Raw genomic sequence first — 13163 nt, 5'->3', positions numbered from 1 at the left:
AATTGCTTTGTACAAAAGCATCATGTATCACAACAGGTAATAACAATTAGGAACAGCGACTACGTATATATAAATTAATGTTTTGGAATAGTTTCAAAAGAGCTTACAAAATTCTTAACAAGCTACAAGCCAAAACCCCAAGTGGGGAAATCGTACACGAGATGTTACCATTATTCTTCTACAGGGCCACGTGCATCTACGAGTTGGACAAAACATTAGAACCTCTCCTTTCTTCATTATCAAGCATACTGCAATTATAGTGTTACCATTGAAAGTGACTGGAAAACCAGCCACAATCGCAAGATGAACAGGAACATTTCCCACCAAGGGAGTGATTGTGCTTAGGGAAAGGTTAAACGATGTCTCAGCACTTGTGCAATTTTGCACTAGTTCAAAATCTACTGAAATGGCTTTGTGCATCGTGGGACCGAAAGTTATTTTTTCAACTGTACGGTGCATGTTTTTTTGAATTTTCTCTTTTTCATTCCACCCATTGTTTCTGCTGTCGAAAACAATACGTTCTATGCCTGCACCACCAAGATTTGTTCAATTAGTTCGTTTAAGTGGCTTTCAATCGAAGTAACTGTGGAAGAGTTAATTACGGCGAGAATTCTTTATCGACCCCGTAGGATAAGATACTCTGGCCGCAATGCAATGCTATGTGAGTAGCTTTTCAGAACCACACTGCGATGAACTTATCGTTGAGGTGAGCTTCTGCAGTGGTTTATTTTTCACAAACTCCCCTGAAATTGTCGCTTAAAGTTGTCAGTGTAAACAACATGTTATCATTGCGAACATAAATCCTCATAATTGAATTTATAATCAATAATTCAGTAGCTTCTATTTACACCGCTTTTCATGATAATGATTTGGAAGCGTGAATATTTACTCTCTACACATATGGACTCTAATGGCTCTATTGCATTGGATGACTGTTAATTATATAAATCATCGGCAAGCAACAATTAAAAAGCAATGCGAAGCTGCAGAGTGCTGATATTACTTTTTGATATAACCTTTTTATTTCGACATGAAGCAAATTATTATAATTTTGTACGTACGTATTCACGAAAATCGAACCAACAGTTTTTCTTCTTATTCACGTTATCTGAACATATTCCATAATTTCCTCTTACGAAGCGTATTGATCGTTCTGAAACAAGTAAGGTAAGTAAGATTTCTTGAACCTGTATGCGAACAAATAAAAATTATTGGTAGCTGATAAATTATTTCATTCGATTAAACAGCGGATGATTGTTTATCTTCATTGTTTCTGCGTGGTTGACTCGAATAGCAAGGGATAAAAAGTATTTTCAGGCAGGGAAATTCAAACCAGTCAGTCACCTGTTCGTAACTCACACACACACACAGCTACAGCAATGATAATGATGTATACGTATACGTGTTCGTTTCTCAACTGTAATGTAAAAACAGTTGCCGGCTTCATTATCCACAGCTCACTGCTAGCGATTTCGAAATTTAGTGTGAGAAAAGGGTATTGGTAATCATTACCTAAGCTAACCTAGAAAGATTTTCCATACTCGGTGTTCAGCGTTTAAATTTCCGACTGTCAAAAGTTTGAAACGAGTGGTGAGTTTCTGCATATCGTCTTTGAATTAATGTTTGTGCTCGCGTAAGCATTGGAATGGTAAAGATGCTGCGAAAATAAAACATATCTCAAGTAAGGTTTGAACTGCAATACCCACAGTTCTATTAACTTTGGTTTCAAGATGAGGGAGAGCAACCACGAAATTAGGATCTCATTTCAGTCATTGTTGAACTTTAGGTTTAAAACACTATAAAAAGGTATACTCTGTTCTCATGGAATTTTCATACAACATAGCGCTCATAGCGTTCACGGGCTCTTAGGAATTACTTGCTTCTGACAAATTTCCTATTATATTTTCAATTTTCTTCGCATATTCTATAAAACATGTGATTTTGTAAAAATTGCAATATTGGACGGGGAGGGGGGGTTAGTCTAAGGATTATTTTCATGCATAAAAGCAATACAGGCATGCGGTGCGCATGATTGGGGGTAAATGCTTTAATGCAAACACTGTCTTAATCAGGACAAAAAAATCTATAATTTAATAGTTAAATTTTTTTCTCTTTATAAATGCATATAAAAGTGGAAAACGTGTTGGATAATTAGCGTTGTAAATATCCTTTTACATTTTCATTTGTATGAAACCTTTAAATTTTCCCAAACTTTTATTCTCAGCAAAATACACCAATTTTCGACGTGGGTCTAAGTCTTTGTTTTCTATGCTGGTTTGCATTCTGTAAAATTGGAAATGAAACTGGCAAATGTTGCGTCGGATTTCAAACGATAATAACAGCATAACCACATAATGGATAACAATAATCTATATGTTGTTGGATAGATAAAATGTTGAACAATTTTTGTAATACGCTAGTTATCATTATTTAGCTAAGTAAGCTTTATTTATTATATTTATTTATTCGTCAATCATATATGTAGACTGGTTACATTATTTTTTAACCCATACACGAACATAAAACAAATTAATTGTGTGTCCTCAGCCTCAAGGACTTGAAATACTGTTTCAGTTTATACCGGGACATCGTAAAGTTAATGGCTTCGCAGTGTAAACTATAAGAATTCATCATACTATTTATAGGTCCATTTTTTGCGTATTCCGTACGATGATGGTTAAGAGTAAATAAACTACGGTGTCGAAGTTGTCGAATGGGTGCATAAAAGTTCAATTTAGAAAGTAGTACTGCTGAGTCAACGTTCTGCGAAACGATATCGTTTACAAATAAAGACATCGCGTACTCTCGCCGTGCTTTTAATGTTTGAATGTCAATCAACATGCAGCGTGCTTCATATGACGGAAGACGATGTGCGGTCGAACCTAGCTTACGAAGAGCATATAGTAGGAATTGTACTGATTCTGAAGAGCATATAGCTTTTGTACTGATTCTATTCTTTCTTCATGTACGCCAGGACGAGGAGACCACACAATGCTACAGTATTCCAGTATTGACCTCACATAGGCAATATACAAAGTTTTGATAGTGTACGGGTCTTGAAAATTGTAGCAGAAGCATTTGATAAACCCTAACATGTTGTTTGCTTTGTGTATGATAGTGTTTTACTGCCTGTAATCGCATGATTGTAACATTCGACATTTTATGGATCTCGTGATTTTTATTGGGAAATGCTCAGAATAGTATGTACTTTTTACATCTGGAAAAATATGCTTATGTTTGTTTGAAAAAAGTCGTAAAATATACCAAGTTGTTTTGTCACATAGCGTAAATAACCGCATAATTGTCACACTACTTAACTTTTTCAATTTTTTTGTCAAAAAAGTTTGCGTCCAAATCCACATCTGCATCCTTTGGAACTCGGAAGTTATGCTGGTACCACCGGTGATCCGTATCTGGTGTTCAGCTCATGCTTGTTGAATACATGAAAAACTTAATTTTCCCTGTGATATATTCCAGAAATAGCTTGAAAGTAACGGCATAAATGTATCATTGCAAAAATTTCAACCAATTCGACTTCGAGAATAATATTCAATGTATACATAGTGTAAAGTAGTGCTTATTTCATGATACTAAGTTTAGCTTAAGTGTCTATTTGCAAGAATATATTAGGAACAATGCATTTAAGGTCAAAATATAAAAGTGCGATTTGCTCGAATAACCAATTTTGCAAATGTTACAAATATGCGATTATGAGCAGTATAGTGGACGATGAAATTAAGTTTAGAATCTAAGATTATTCCTAAATCCCCAACTTTATCACATTTCTTTACATTCTGATCCCCTTATGCAATTACAAATTTGGGCGTTGTTAATTTTCTGCTAAAGGATATTACATTGCATTTTTTTACATTTAATTTTAGTAGGCTTTTCTTACACCAGATGTAAAATGTGTGGATTTCATTCTGAAATACATTGATGTCTTCTTGATTTTTTGACGTGGGACTACGTCTTTGTTTTCTATACTGGTATGCATTCTGAAAAATTGGAATTGAAACTGGCAAATGTTGCGTCAGATTTCAAACGATAATAACAGCATAACCTCATGATGAATAACAATAACCAATATGTTGTTGGATAGATAAAATGTATAACAATTTTGTAATACGCTAGTTAACATTATTTTTTCATTCTAAAGCAGTTAAAATACATAAAGTGTGCCAGGGACAAATTTACGCGAACAATGAACCAATCACATGCGAGCATTCCTAGCACAGACGACATGAATAGACACCAACCATTCCCTGTGATTTTCTCTGTATCAATATCCAAAAAGAAATTGACAGAGTCTCCCCGTCCCAATAGGTCAATTTATGTTTGCTTTCATTAACCTAGACTAATTTGATGTCTCGAAGGTAAAGGCTTTTCGAAAAGTTTGAAACAACACCTTGCCTTGAACAATTTCTAAACCTGCCAATAGAACTAATAGAAGCATAATAGAAACTGATGTCTTGAATGAAAACATGCTGGTAAAAGCAACAGTACCGTAGAGTATACGTGGAGCAGAGCGCCGCTAGTTTCTCGTCGTCTATCGTTGCAGCGGGCACGACTTCTATTCGCGTGCAATCAAAACTGTAATGCTGCTTCTGATGGTGATTGAAAGTTTATTTCATGAATATGATAACCATAAAAACCATGAAATACTCAACAAGAATTCACTTCTTTGCAACGGTTATAAGTTATTTTTATCTATTTTTTATATCAAAATTCACTGAATAATCGTGACCGACATAATCTCGAACGAGTAAGTTCCTAGAAATATATATTCATAAAAGAGTAAGAACCGGCGAGTGCCTAAAAGAAAGAATTAATCTATTAAAAATCTTTTTCTTGCATTCAAACATTGACTAAACACTGATTAGATATTTTTTCTTTTCCAACTTTACAAAAAAAAATATACTTTTATTAACTGTCTTCGCAATACAGTGAATGTATTTGTTGGCAAATAAAACAAACTTGAGAAGCAAAAAACAAAAATGATTCTTTCTAAGGCACAACATCACTAAGTGTTAATAAAATTCTTCTGAGTGTAATTAAATATATTTCTAAAAAAAATTAAGGAAAGGCTGAGAATTTGAATACGTTAATCACTGAACAAACGAATTCCTGTGTCTATAATTACAGTAATTACAGTGTTTAGTCCCACGTCACCATTTCATACAACCCCAGGGCTGTATACCTTGTAGTATTAATTTCAAAAACAACTTCATGTCGTCGACATATATTAGAACTTTAATATTTTTGTGGATGAAGGAAATGTCGTTTACGTACAAAATAAAAAGAAGTGGTCCTAAGTGGGAACCTTGGGGAGCACCTGAAGTAACTTGAATGGGATTTGACTTTTTTCCATTAAATTTTATTATTTGTTGCCTGTTTGTTAAATATGATTCAAGCCACTTCAGGAGACCAGACTCAATTCCAATTTTTTGCAGTTTAAAAAGTAGCATTGGTATGTCAATACGATCAAATGCTTTGCTAAAGTCTGTATAGAGAGCTCCAACATGGTTCCCATTATCCATTGCATTCAATGAGTAATCTACGAATTCAAGTAAATTTGTGGATGTAGAGCGGCCTTTGAAGAAGCCGTGTTGTTTGTCAGTTATTCGATTTTCTGCTTGAGCAAATATCTTTTCATTGACAATTGCCTCAAAGAGTTTAGGAATGATGGAGATAATAGAGATTCCACGATAATTACGTTGGTCAGGTTTACGCCCAGATTTGAAAATAGGCTCTAAAAATGAGCTTTTCCATATATTTGGGAAGATTCCAGTCTCCAACGACATATTGAACAGCCAGAACAAAGGAGATGTAAGTTCCTTCGAAAGATTTTTCATGAGTGCTGGAAGTATTCCGTCAGGTCCAGGTCCTTTGGAGGGGTCTAAATTTCTCAGTCCCTGCAAAGATAAATTTAATTACATTTCCTAAAAAACACCATGACGATGGAAAGTATGTGTTTTGGTCAGATGAAGCATCATCATATTTCGGAAATTAGTTCAAACATTCCTGAACAACCATTCGACCCCATTTGTTTCCAATGTACGCAACCCAACGAATCTGTCTCATAGTCGCCTAATCGAAAATTTCTTTGGAAGTTTAAATTCCTTGGTGTAAAATAATAACTGGAGACCAACGACCTGAAAACAGTTGAATGGTAGAATCATGTGATGCATTCGGTTTTTCTTTAAGCGCATCTCCCTGTTTTTGGCAGCAGAAGAAAAACAATTTAAAATTTTATTTGTCACGAGTTATAATTTCAAGTGGCTAAAACCACGTTGAATGAAATAAAATAAAATTTTCACAACGAAAAAACTTCACACACCTATATGATCCATAAAAGACATACAACTTTACTAAATTTTACTGAAGCACTCCCAAAAGTTAAAAAACTAGAAGCAAAATAATCGAGATTGCGCCCTGAAATAACTAGAAGCATTTTCAGAGCCTAGGAAAACTAATCGAAAGAGACGTGGCTTGAAAAGTTTAAAAATGGAATAATCTTAATTATAGGGTAGGGAACATATTTTAAGCCGCTTCAGGAGCCACCTGACGAAATACTTGAAATCTGTAAGGTGAAATACAAACATAAGTGTATCAATTTGTTCTCTGTCTTTTTCTCTGTCAGCACTTGTTTCAAATTCTAAAACCGATTTAGCAAACTTTAACAATAATCAATTAATGTTCCCTATCGAGGGACACTATTCCAATCACCCCGAACCTTTTGAGCAGTTTGCATCTGTTTTGCACGGGATTTTCTTCAGCACCCAAATAGCGCCTGAATAGCAGCAACTTTTTTAGTACGATCAGAGTTTTCGTTCTCATCATTGAAATTGTCGATATTGATCAAAATTCCGTTTATTTCGACTGATTAAAATAGGCGCCGCTGCTTAAGCCGCTCCTAACCCTATCTGCAACTTCCAGGAGACAGAACGGCCAGAAAATTACACGATCCAAATTTAGCCGGAAAATAACATAAACCAACAGCAAGTCCACAGGGAATTTTTTTTCCAAAACGTAATATTTTTAAAAAAATTTCCCAAAAGATTTTTTCTCACGGTGTTTCTTTTTTCTGAACGAAAAGACTACACTGAGGTCTTTTTAACGCGGTTGATTGTACCCCGTTTGAACGATTAGATGTGATTTATTTATACTAAACTTATTGGATACCGATGCCGCGTATAAATAATCTTCCGAATCGCGTAAAAATAATCCGCGTTATTGTAAAAAATCGCGTCTAAAAACATATAAATAACCCGCGTGAAAAAGGCACCAGTGTATCTAAAACTTTGCTGAAGACATAACATAACTCAAACAAACCTTTTTTGCTCAAATTAAAAAAGTAGTTTTCGTTTTGAAAATTTCAACTATTGTGTTCCTCATTATCACCACATTTTGATATGTTGTAGTAATAAACATTGTTATCTCCGATGTGTAAAAATATATAGAATTTTAAAAAAAGGTAGGCTACCATATATAATCAACATTTTGTGAAAATTTGTAAAATTGTAAATGTAAAATGTATCTTTCAAAGATCCCAAATTTTAATACCTAAAACTATGCTGAAGACACTATTTCAATTAAAAAAACGACTTTCTGATGTAGAATATATTATTCAATCAACCACATTTTTAAATGAGTCTTTATGAAACAGTAGTTGGGGCTAGAAAAAGCCAACAATGTAAACAATTGTTCAAACTGTTTCAATTAAACAAAAAACATTGACATGACCATAAATCAGCCAAAAGAGAAAATTCTTTTTGGCGAACAAAAAACAGAAAAAAATCGTCTAAAATTATGTTTAAAGTTCTTCTGAAGAAAAAAAAGATAAAGCAAACTAGGTACAGACTTCGTTCAATTTTGGCACGTCTTGCTTTTGGCACGGTTCGTCTTGATTTTGGCAACATAAAAACTTTGGACGTGTTGCCACCAGCAACAATCCAAGCGTCGAATTGAATTTTCGCTTCAGTCCGGTAGGCATCGGACAACACTGTTCGGATTGGTTATATAATTGGCAATACAGTTTTCTCTCAAGTCCGGTAGGCATCATAAAAAATTTTAATTTGGACGTGTTGCCAATATCGAACATTGCCTGTATTCCAAATTAACTAACAATGATTTGAAACGCTCCTGGAATCCAGAAAAAAAAACAAAAATTAAGAGAATTATTGTAGATTTGGTTCAATTTAATAGAATAATTTAACGAGAGAAAAAGGCCACACAAAAATTATTTAAATTCAGACAAATGGTAGGAAAACACTTCTATATTAAGGAAAAGGGTGAAATAGAAATTGATTCCAGATATAGCTTAAATTGAATTTATAAATGGATGAGGCTGAAGACAAAATTGATTGCCAATTGAGTTTAGTTGAAAGTGCCCCAAAGAGTCGAAACAAGGTTCATGGCAAATAATTTTAAATTATTAGTAAATAAGCTTACAAAAAATGGTGCCTCTGCCAACGAAAGAAAACGCAAAAAATATATCTCATTTCACCGGAAATCCTTGAAAGGTTCTCAACATGTGCTAAAGAACCTTTCCAAACAACAAATTACAGTCATTATTACAGTTTTTAGGCCCACGTTACCATTTCATGCAATTGTGTAGTGCAGTATATCTTGTAGTATTTTCTCTTTTCTTTCGGTGGCCTTATTTTTGTTAATTTATGTGTAGGATGAATGTTCCATGTGATTTTTGTCGTTTATTTCTATATATATTTCGGATCAATAAACTGTTTCGACTTCAACTTACCTTCCGAGGATTACACTAGCAATAGCCTAGTGTAAAAAGTTTCTGATTATGTGCGGTTAGGAAGTGGATAATAGCGTTAATTTGTATTAATTTCCATTCAATATAATTTTCTTGCAGCTTTTTCTATTGTCCGACTTTTCTAGTTTTCACACGTTTTCCAATACTATGAAGCGAACTATGCTGCATCGTATTCGGTAAGTTTGGAAGCATTCCTAATTCATTGGCAAAATTCGTGAATTTTTTATGTTCCTTTTTTTGAATGTAGTAAACAATTCTCGGTGGTTCCAGACGTATTTTAGAATCTTTTTCACTTCTCGCCTTTTTAAGGATTATTTTGGGAATACTGTTAAAAATAAAATAAAACCCTAATCAAAACTATAAATTTCTTCTGCTCTTCAAAGTTATTTTATCGTTCTCCAGTTTATTTGCGTGAGAAAGCATTTTACTCTGCCTTTGATTTCCCTGGTGGCTTTCTTCTCAACAAGGCAATACTATTCATTTACGTGGTTAGTTTCGGTACGTAAACACACAAAGCAGGTGAAAAAAGCCCAACAAAGCTTCGGAGTTACAGTCCAATTCAAGTGCTTTATTTTTTTCTTTTTTAACACAGAATACGTATCCAACAGTTATTGTGTGGGATAACTGTTACTTTAACACTTCTTTTAGTTGTAATTCGAACATACACCAATTGGATTGTCAAACAAGCCGCGTACCTCTGGGTCAACTAAGAGCATTCAACAGGTACTGCGCTACTCAACGTGGAACTGTATATGAGCCACACGTGACCCACTGGGAATTTCGAAAGGCACAAGACTCGGAAATAGTTTGAAATCTTATGTTCGCATCACCATAGCAAACATGCGTCAGTGCTTTCATAGGTGAAGCACTACCTAGATTCTAGTCTTGTGCCTTAGAAAATTCGAAGTCGACCGTTTGTGGCTCCTACACAGTTTTGCCTTAGCTCGATTCAACACAACATAGGGTGGAGGAAAAAAAGCATGGCAGTAAGTTCAGACTGTTCAGAATTATGTTAAAAGTAAATTAAGTTTCAAGTATTCATGTAAAATAACTAGAAAACAGCGTCGGAACAGTCTTCTCATACACAACAAGTCAGATGTTTTGATAGATACCGCTTTACAACTAAATCGAAAACTCGTTTCTGTCTTGTTCTTCTCCAACGGTAACGTGTGCTTGTTACACAATTCCTCTCGAATGTTGCGTTTTGCGGAGCACGATTTTTCGTCTATTTCTATGTTTGCACCGGCTACCAATTTCTGTTTGTCAAAAAACGAACGAAATACAGTTTATTTATTGAAACATACACATGTTTTCGATTTTCCATCGGAGTGGAACACGCATAGCGAACAAGGTTTGTGTGGCAATTTTAATTCCCTCTGGCAACATTTTGTTAGACCAAATTTACATTTTCTCGACTCTGTTGGATGATCCTTATGACGATATTAGTACAGAATAGAAGCCTACGCTTAGCAATGGATGGAAATTAAAGGATTCGATAATCCCTCAAATCATCATGTCGCATATCGCAACAGATACGCCTGAATACGAGTTGGTGAAAAAGTGTACCGGGGAATCCCGTCAAATGTCACGTTCGGAAAGATGGAACAATGGAATATTCAGAAATGCTCGACTCACTCCAACAAGGCTCACAAATTGTTGCCGTTGGCTTACGCTGTCATGTGAATAACGACGTTCGTAATCCAATATACGTGTCTCACACCCTGTGCTGAAGGCGTGCTTGTTCCATCAAGTTCTGTGTATTGATAACATACAAAACTTTTCTTGGTGTAAACTTTCCGAAGTTAGCTCAGCTTTTGTCAGAACGAACAGAATTTTAAGATGGCTAAGTCAATAGACACAGGCATGCACACGGACAGTCAAGCGTTGCTTTGGACAAGTTTTAACAAATAAAAATGTTGATAAATGCGGAGTTGTAAAGGGTTGTTGAGCAAGTCACAGACTGAAGTTTTCTCGATGGAGTTTTAATTAAACAATTGAGCATTAGTTTATATTTTCCAAATATGTTGTTTGGAATATTCAATAACCAGTTAGTTTTCCTAACTCTCGATCCTATCATTGTGTGAACCTCAACTATAGCTAGTTAAGCTAGATTGCAAGCTTGTTTTCACTGGGGATTCCACACTTCTCTGTTCTTATTTTAATTGCTTGCACATTCATTCTATGAATTTCCCCAGCAACTGACATTAAACAAATTGTATTACTGTTCTTGTAAGATCGCTTAATTTAATGTCAATGAGTATCATTCGACAATGTTGCATTAATGTGTGACAAAACAGGGAAGAACTTCAGGTTTGTAACGTGAAATGATATACGTTATTTCAAACTGAATTGAATTTAGAAAATGCTCAACGAAAAGATTTGTTAAAATTATTTTTCGTCTAGTTCTAATTGCGATGAAGAAAGCATTGAATTAGTGACCTTTTTCGCATTTACGCACATTTTTGATAATTATTAATTAATTTTTGTCATTTCCGATATTTTTGACAGTGAAGAGCTAAAAGTGGTCATATGCCATTAGACTCTGTTCGACGGGCTGAGCATTTTCCGTATATCTGTATCGATTCTCATAATCATAGTACCAAATGAAAGGTGTAGTTACCCCATAGGTTTCTATTGAAATTTATTGCAATCAAACTTTAAGTTTGTCAACTTCTATTCTATCTAGTATCTATCAATGTATATGAGAGGCAAGTTTTGTAGATATGTTACAGTATACCTCTTGAATGTCTGAAACGATTTGTACTAAACTTGGCATACGTGTTTTTTTATAAATGAAGTAGACGTAATGACGTATTTGAAAGGATGGGAGTCAACCCCAAAAGAAGGAAGAGGCCAATAGTTAAGATTTTACTGGAGACCGGAACATGATGTGCGAGGCTTCTAGTCTCTGGGAAAACTGTGAAAAGAATCAGAATTCCCCAGAAATACACGGTAACAAATAAGTCAGGTCAACTTTTTAAGGGGTTATATAGCTTTTTAGTTTTCAAAAAACCGAAAATAATTTTATTGTATTATCTTCAAATACAACACCTTGAGAACATTTTCATAAATTTTCATAAAGATCTGAGCATTAGAAAGAAAGTTAGAGCGATTTGCAGCGCGCCTCGCTACGGCTGCATAAGCTAAACTTGAAACTTTACACGCGATTATCGGGAAATTTTTTATTACTAACTATTAGCGATTGCGGGAAAACTACTGAACCGATTTCCTTCATCTTTTTTTTTAAATTTTCGTTATTAAATTCGCCGGTCCTTGAACGATCGCTTTTTGAAACATACAATTACATTTTGCCGCAAAAAAATTTTTAATGCAATTTTTAGCGCTCAAAACGTGCATTTTTTGGGAAAAACGTTCCCGTTTGCAATAAAACAAAATACTCATAAAAACGATCGTTCAAGGACCCGGCACACTTCTAAACTAATGAAATAATATGAGTTTTTTTGATTTCGGTTGACCCGCTGGGCGCTGAGTCTCTATCAGGAACACCGCAAGCCTCTGCAAAAAATAGCGTTTCGGAGTACTCCAGTAATAATTGGTATATCTCAAAATCAAACGTATTTTTTTGTTGTTGAAAAACTGTACTTTCAGAATAATACCCCTTTGATGCAGTGAAACTGGTGCTATGCACTTAAAAATAGATTCAAACTTTCCTAATTTTTCTCGACTAAAAAGGTATATAACCCCTTAAGTTAAGAGCAGCTGTTATCGCTGAATATGTGAAAGGTTACAAACCCGGACACATATTCAAACACCTAAAACCGCTCGGAATCAACCGGAAATTGGTGTACCGGACCATAAATCGGCACCTAGAGACCGGAGGCACCGAGGACAAGGCACGATCTGGACGACCAAGGTCTGTGAGAACTCCAAGGCTGAAAAAGATTATACGAGACCGGATTCACCGGAATCCCGCCCAATCTGCTCGGAAGCTGGCCAGGAACTTTAAAATGAACCGAGAATCAATCCGCCTGCTTCTGCGCAAGGATTTAAAACTTACACCGTACAAAAAACAGGTGGTTCATGGGGTTACCAAAGCTACAAAGGACAAGAGGTACCAACGGTCGCGGGAGTTGCTCGGTTGGCGCGCAGATGACGAGATTATTTTTTCGGACGAGAAGCTGTTCGTTTTGGAGCAAACAGTCAATCGCCAAAATGATCGAGTTTGGAGTGTGAGCCTCCAGCAAGCTCCTGCGGACAAGCTGAACGTTTCCCGGTTCCAAAATAAGACGTCAGTGATGGTTTGGGGAGCCATTTGCAAGAGAGGTAAACTGCCTCTTATTTTTATCGATAAAGGGGTCAACATCAACGCAGCGTACTACCTGGACACGGTTTTGAATAAAAATGTTCTGCCTCAAGCTGAACT

This window comes from Wyeomyia smithii, chromosome 1 (assembly GCF_029784165.1).
Source record: "Wyeomyia smithii strain HCP4-BCI-WySm-NY-G18 chromosome 1, ASM2978416v1, whole genome shotgun sequence".
Classification (NCBI taxonomy): domain Eukaryota; kingdom Metazoa; phylum Arthropoda; class Insecta; order Diptera; family Culicidae; genus Wyeomyia; species Wyeomyia smithii.
Note: the sequence above shows the minus strand (reverse complement) of the source record.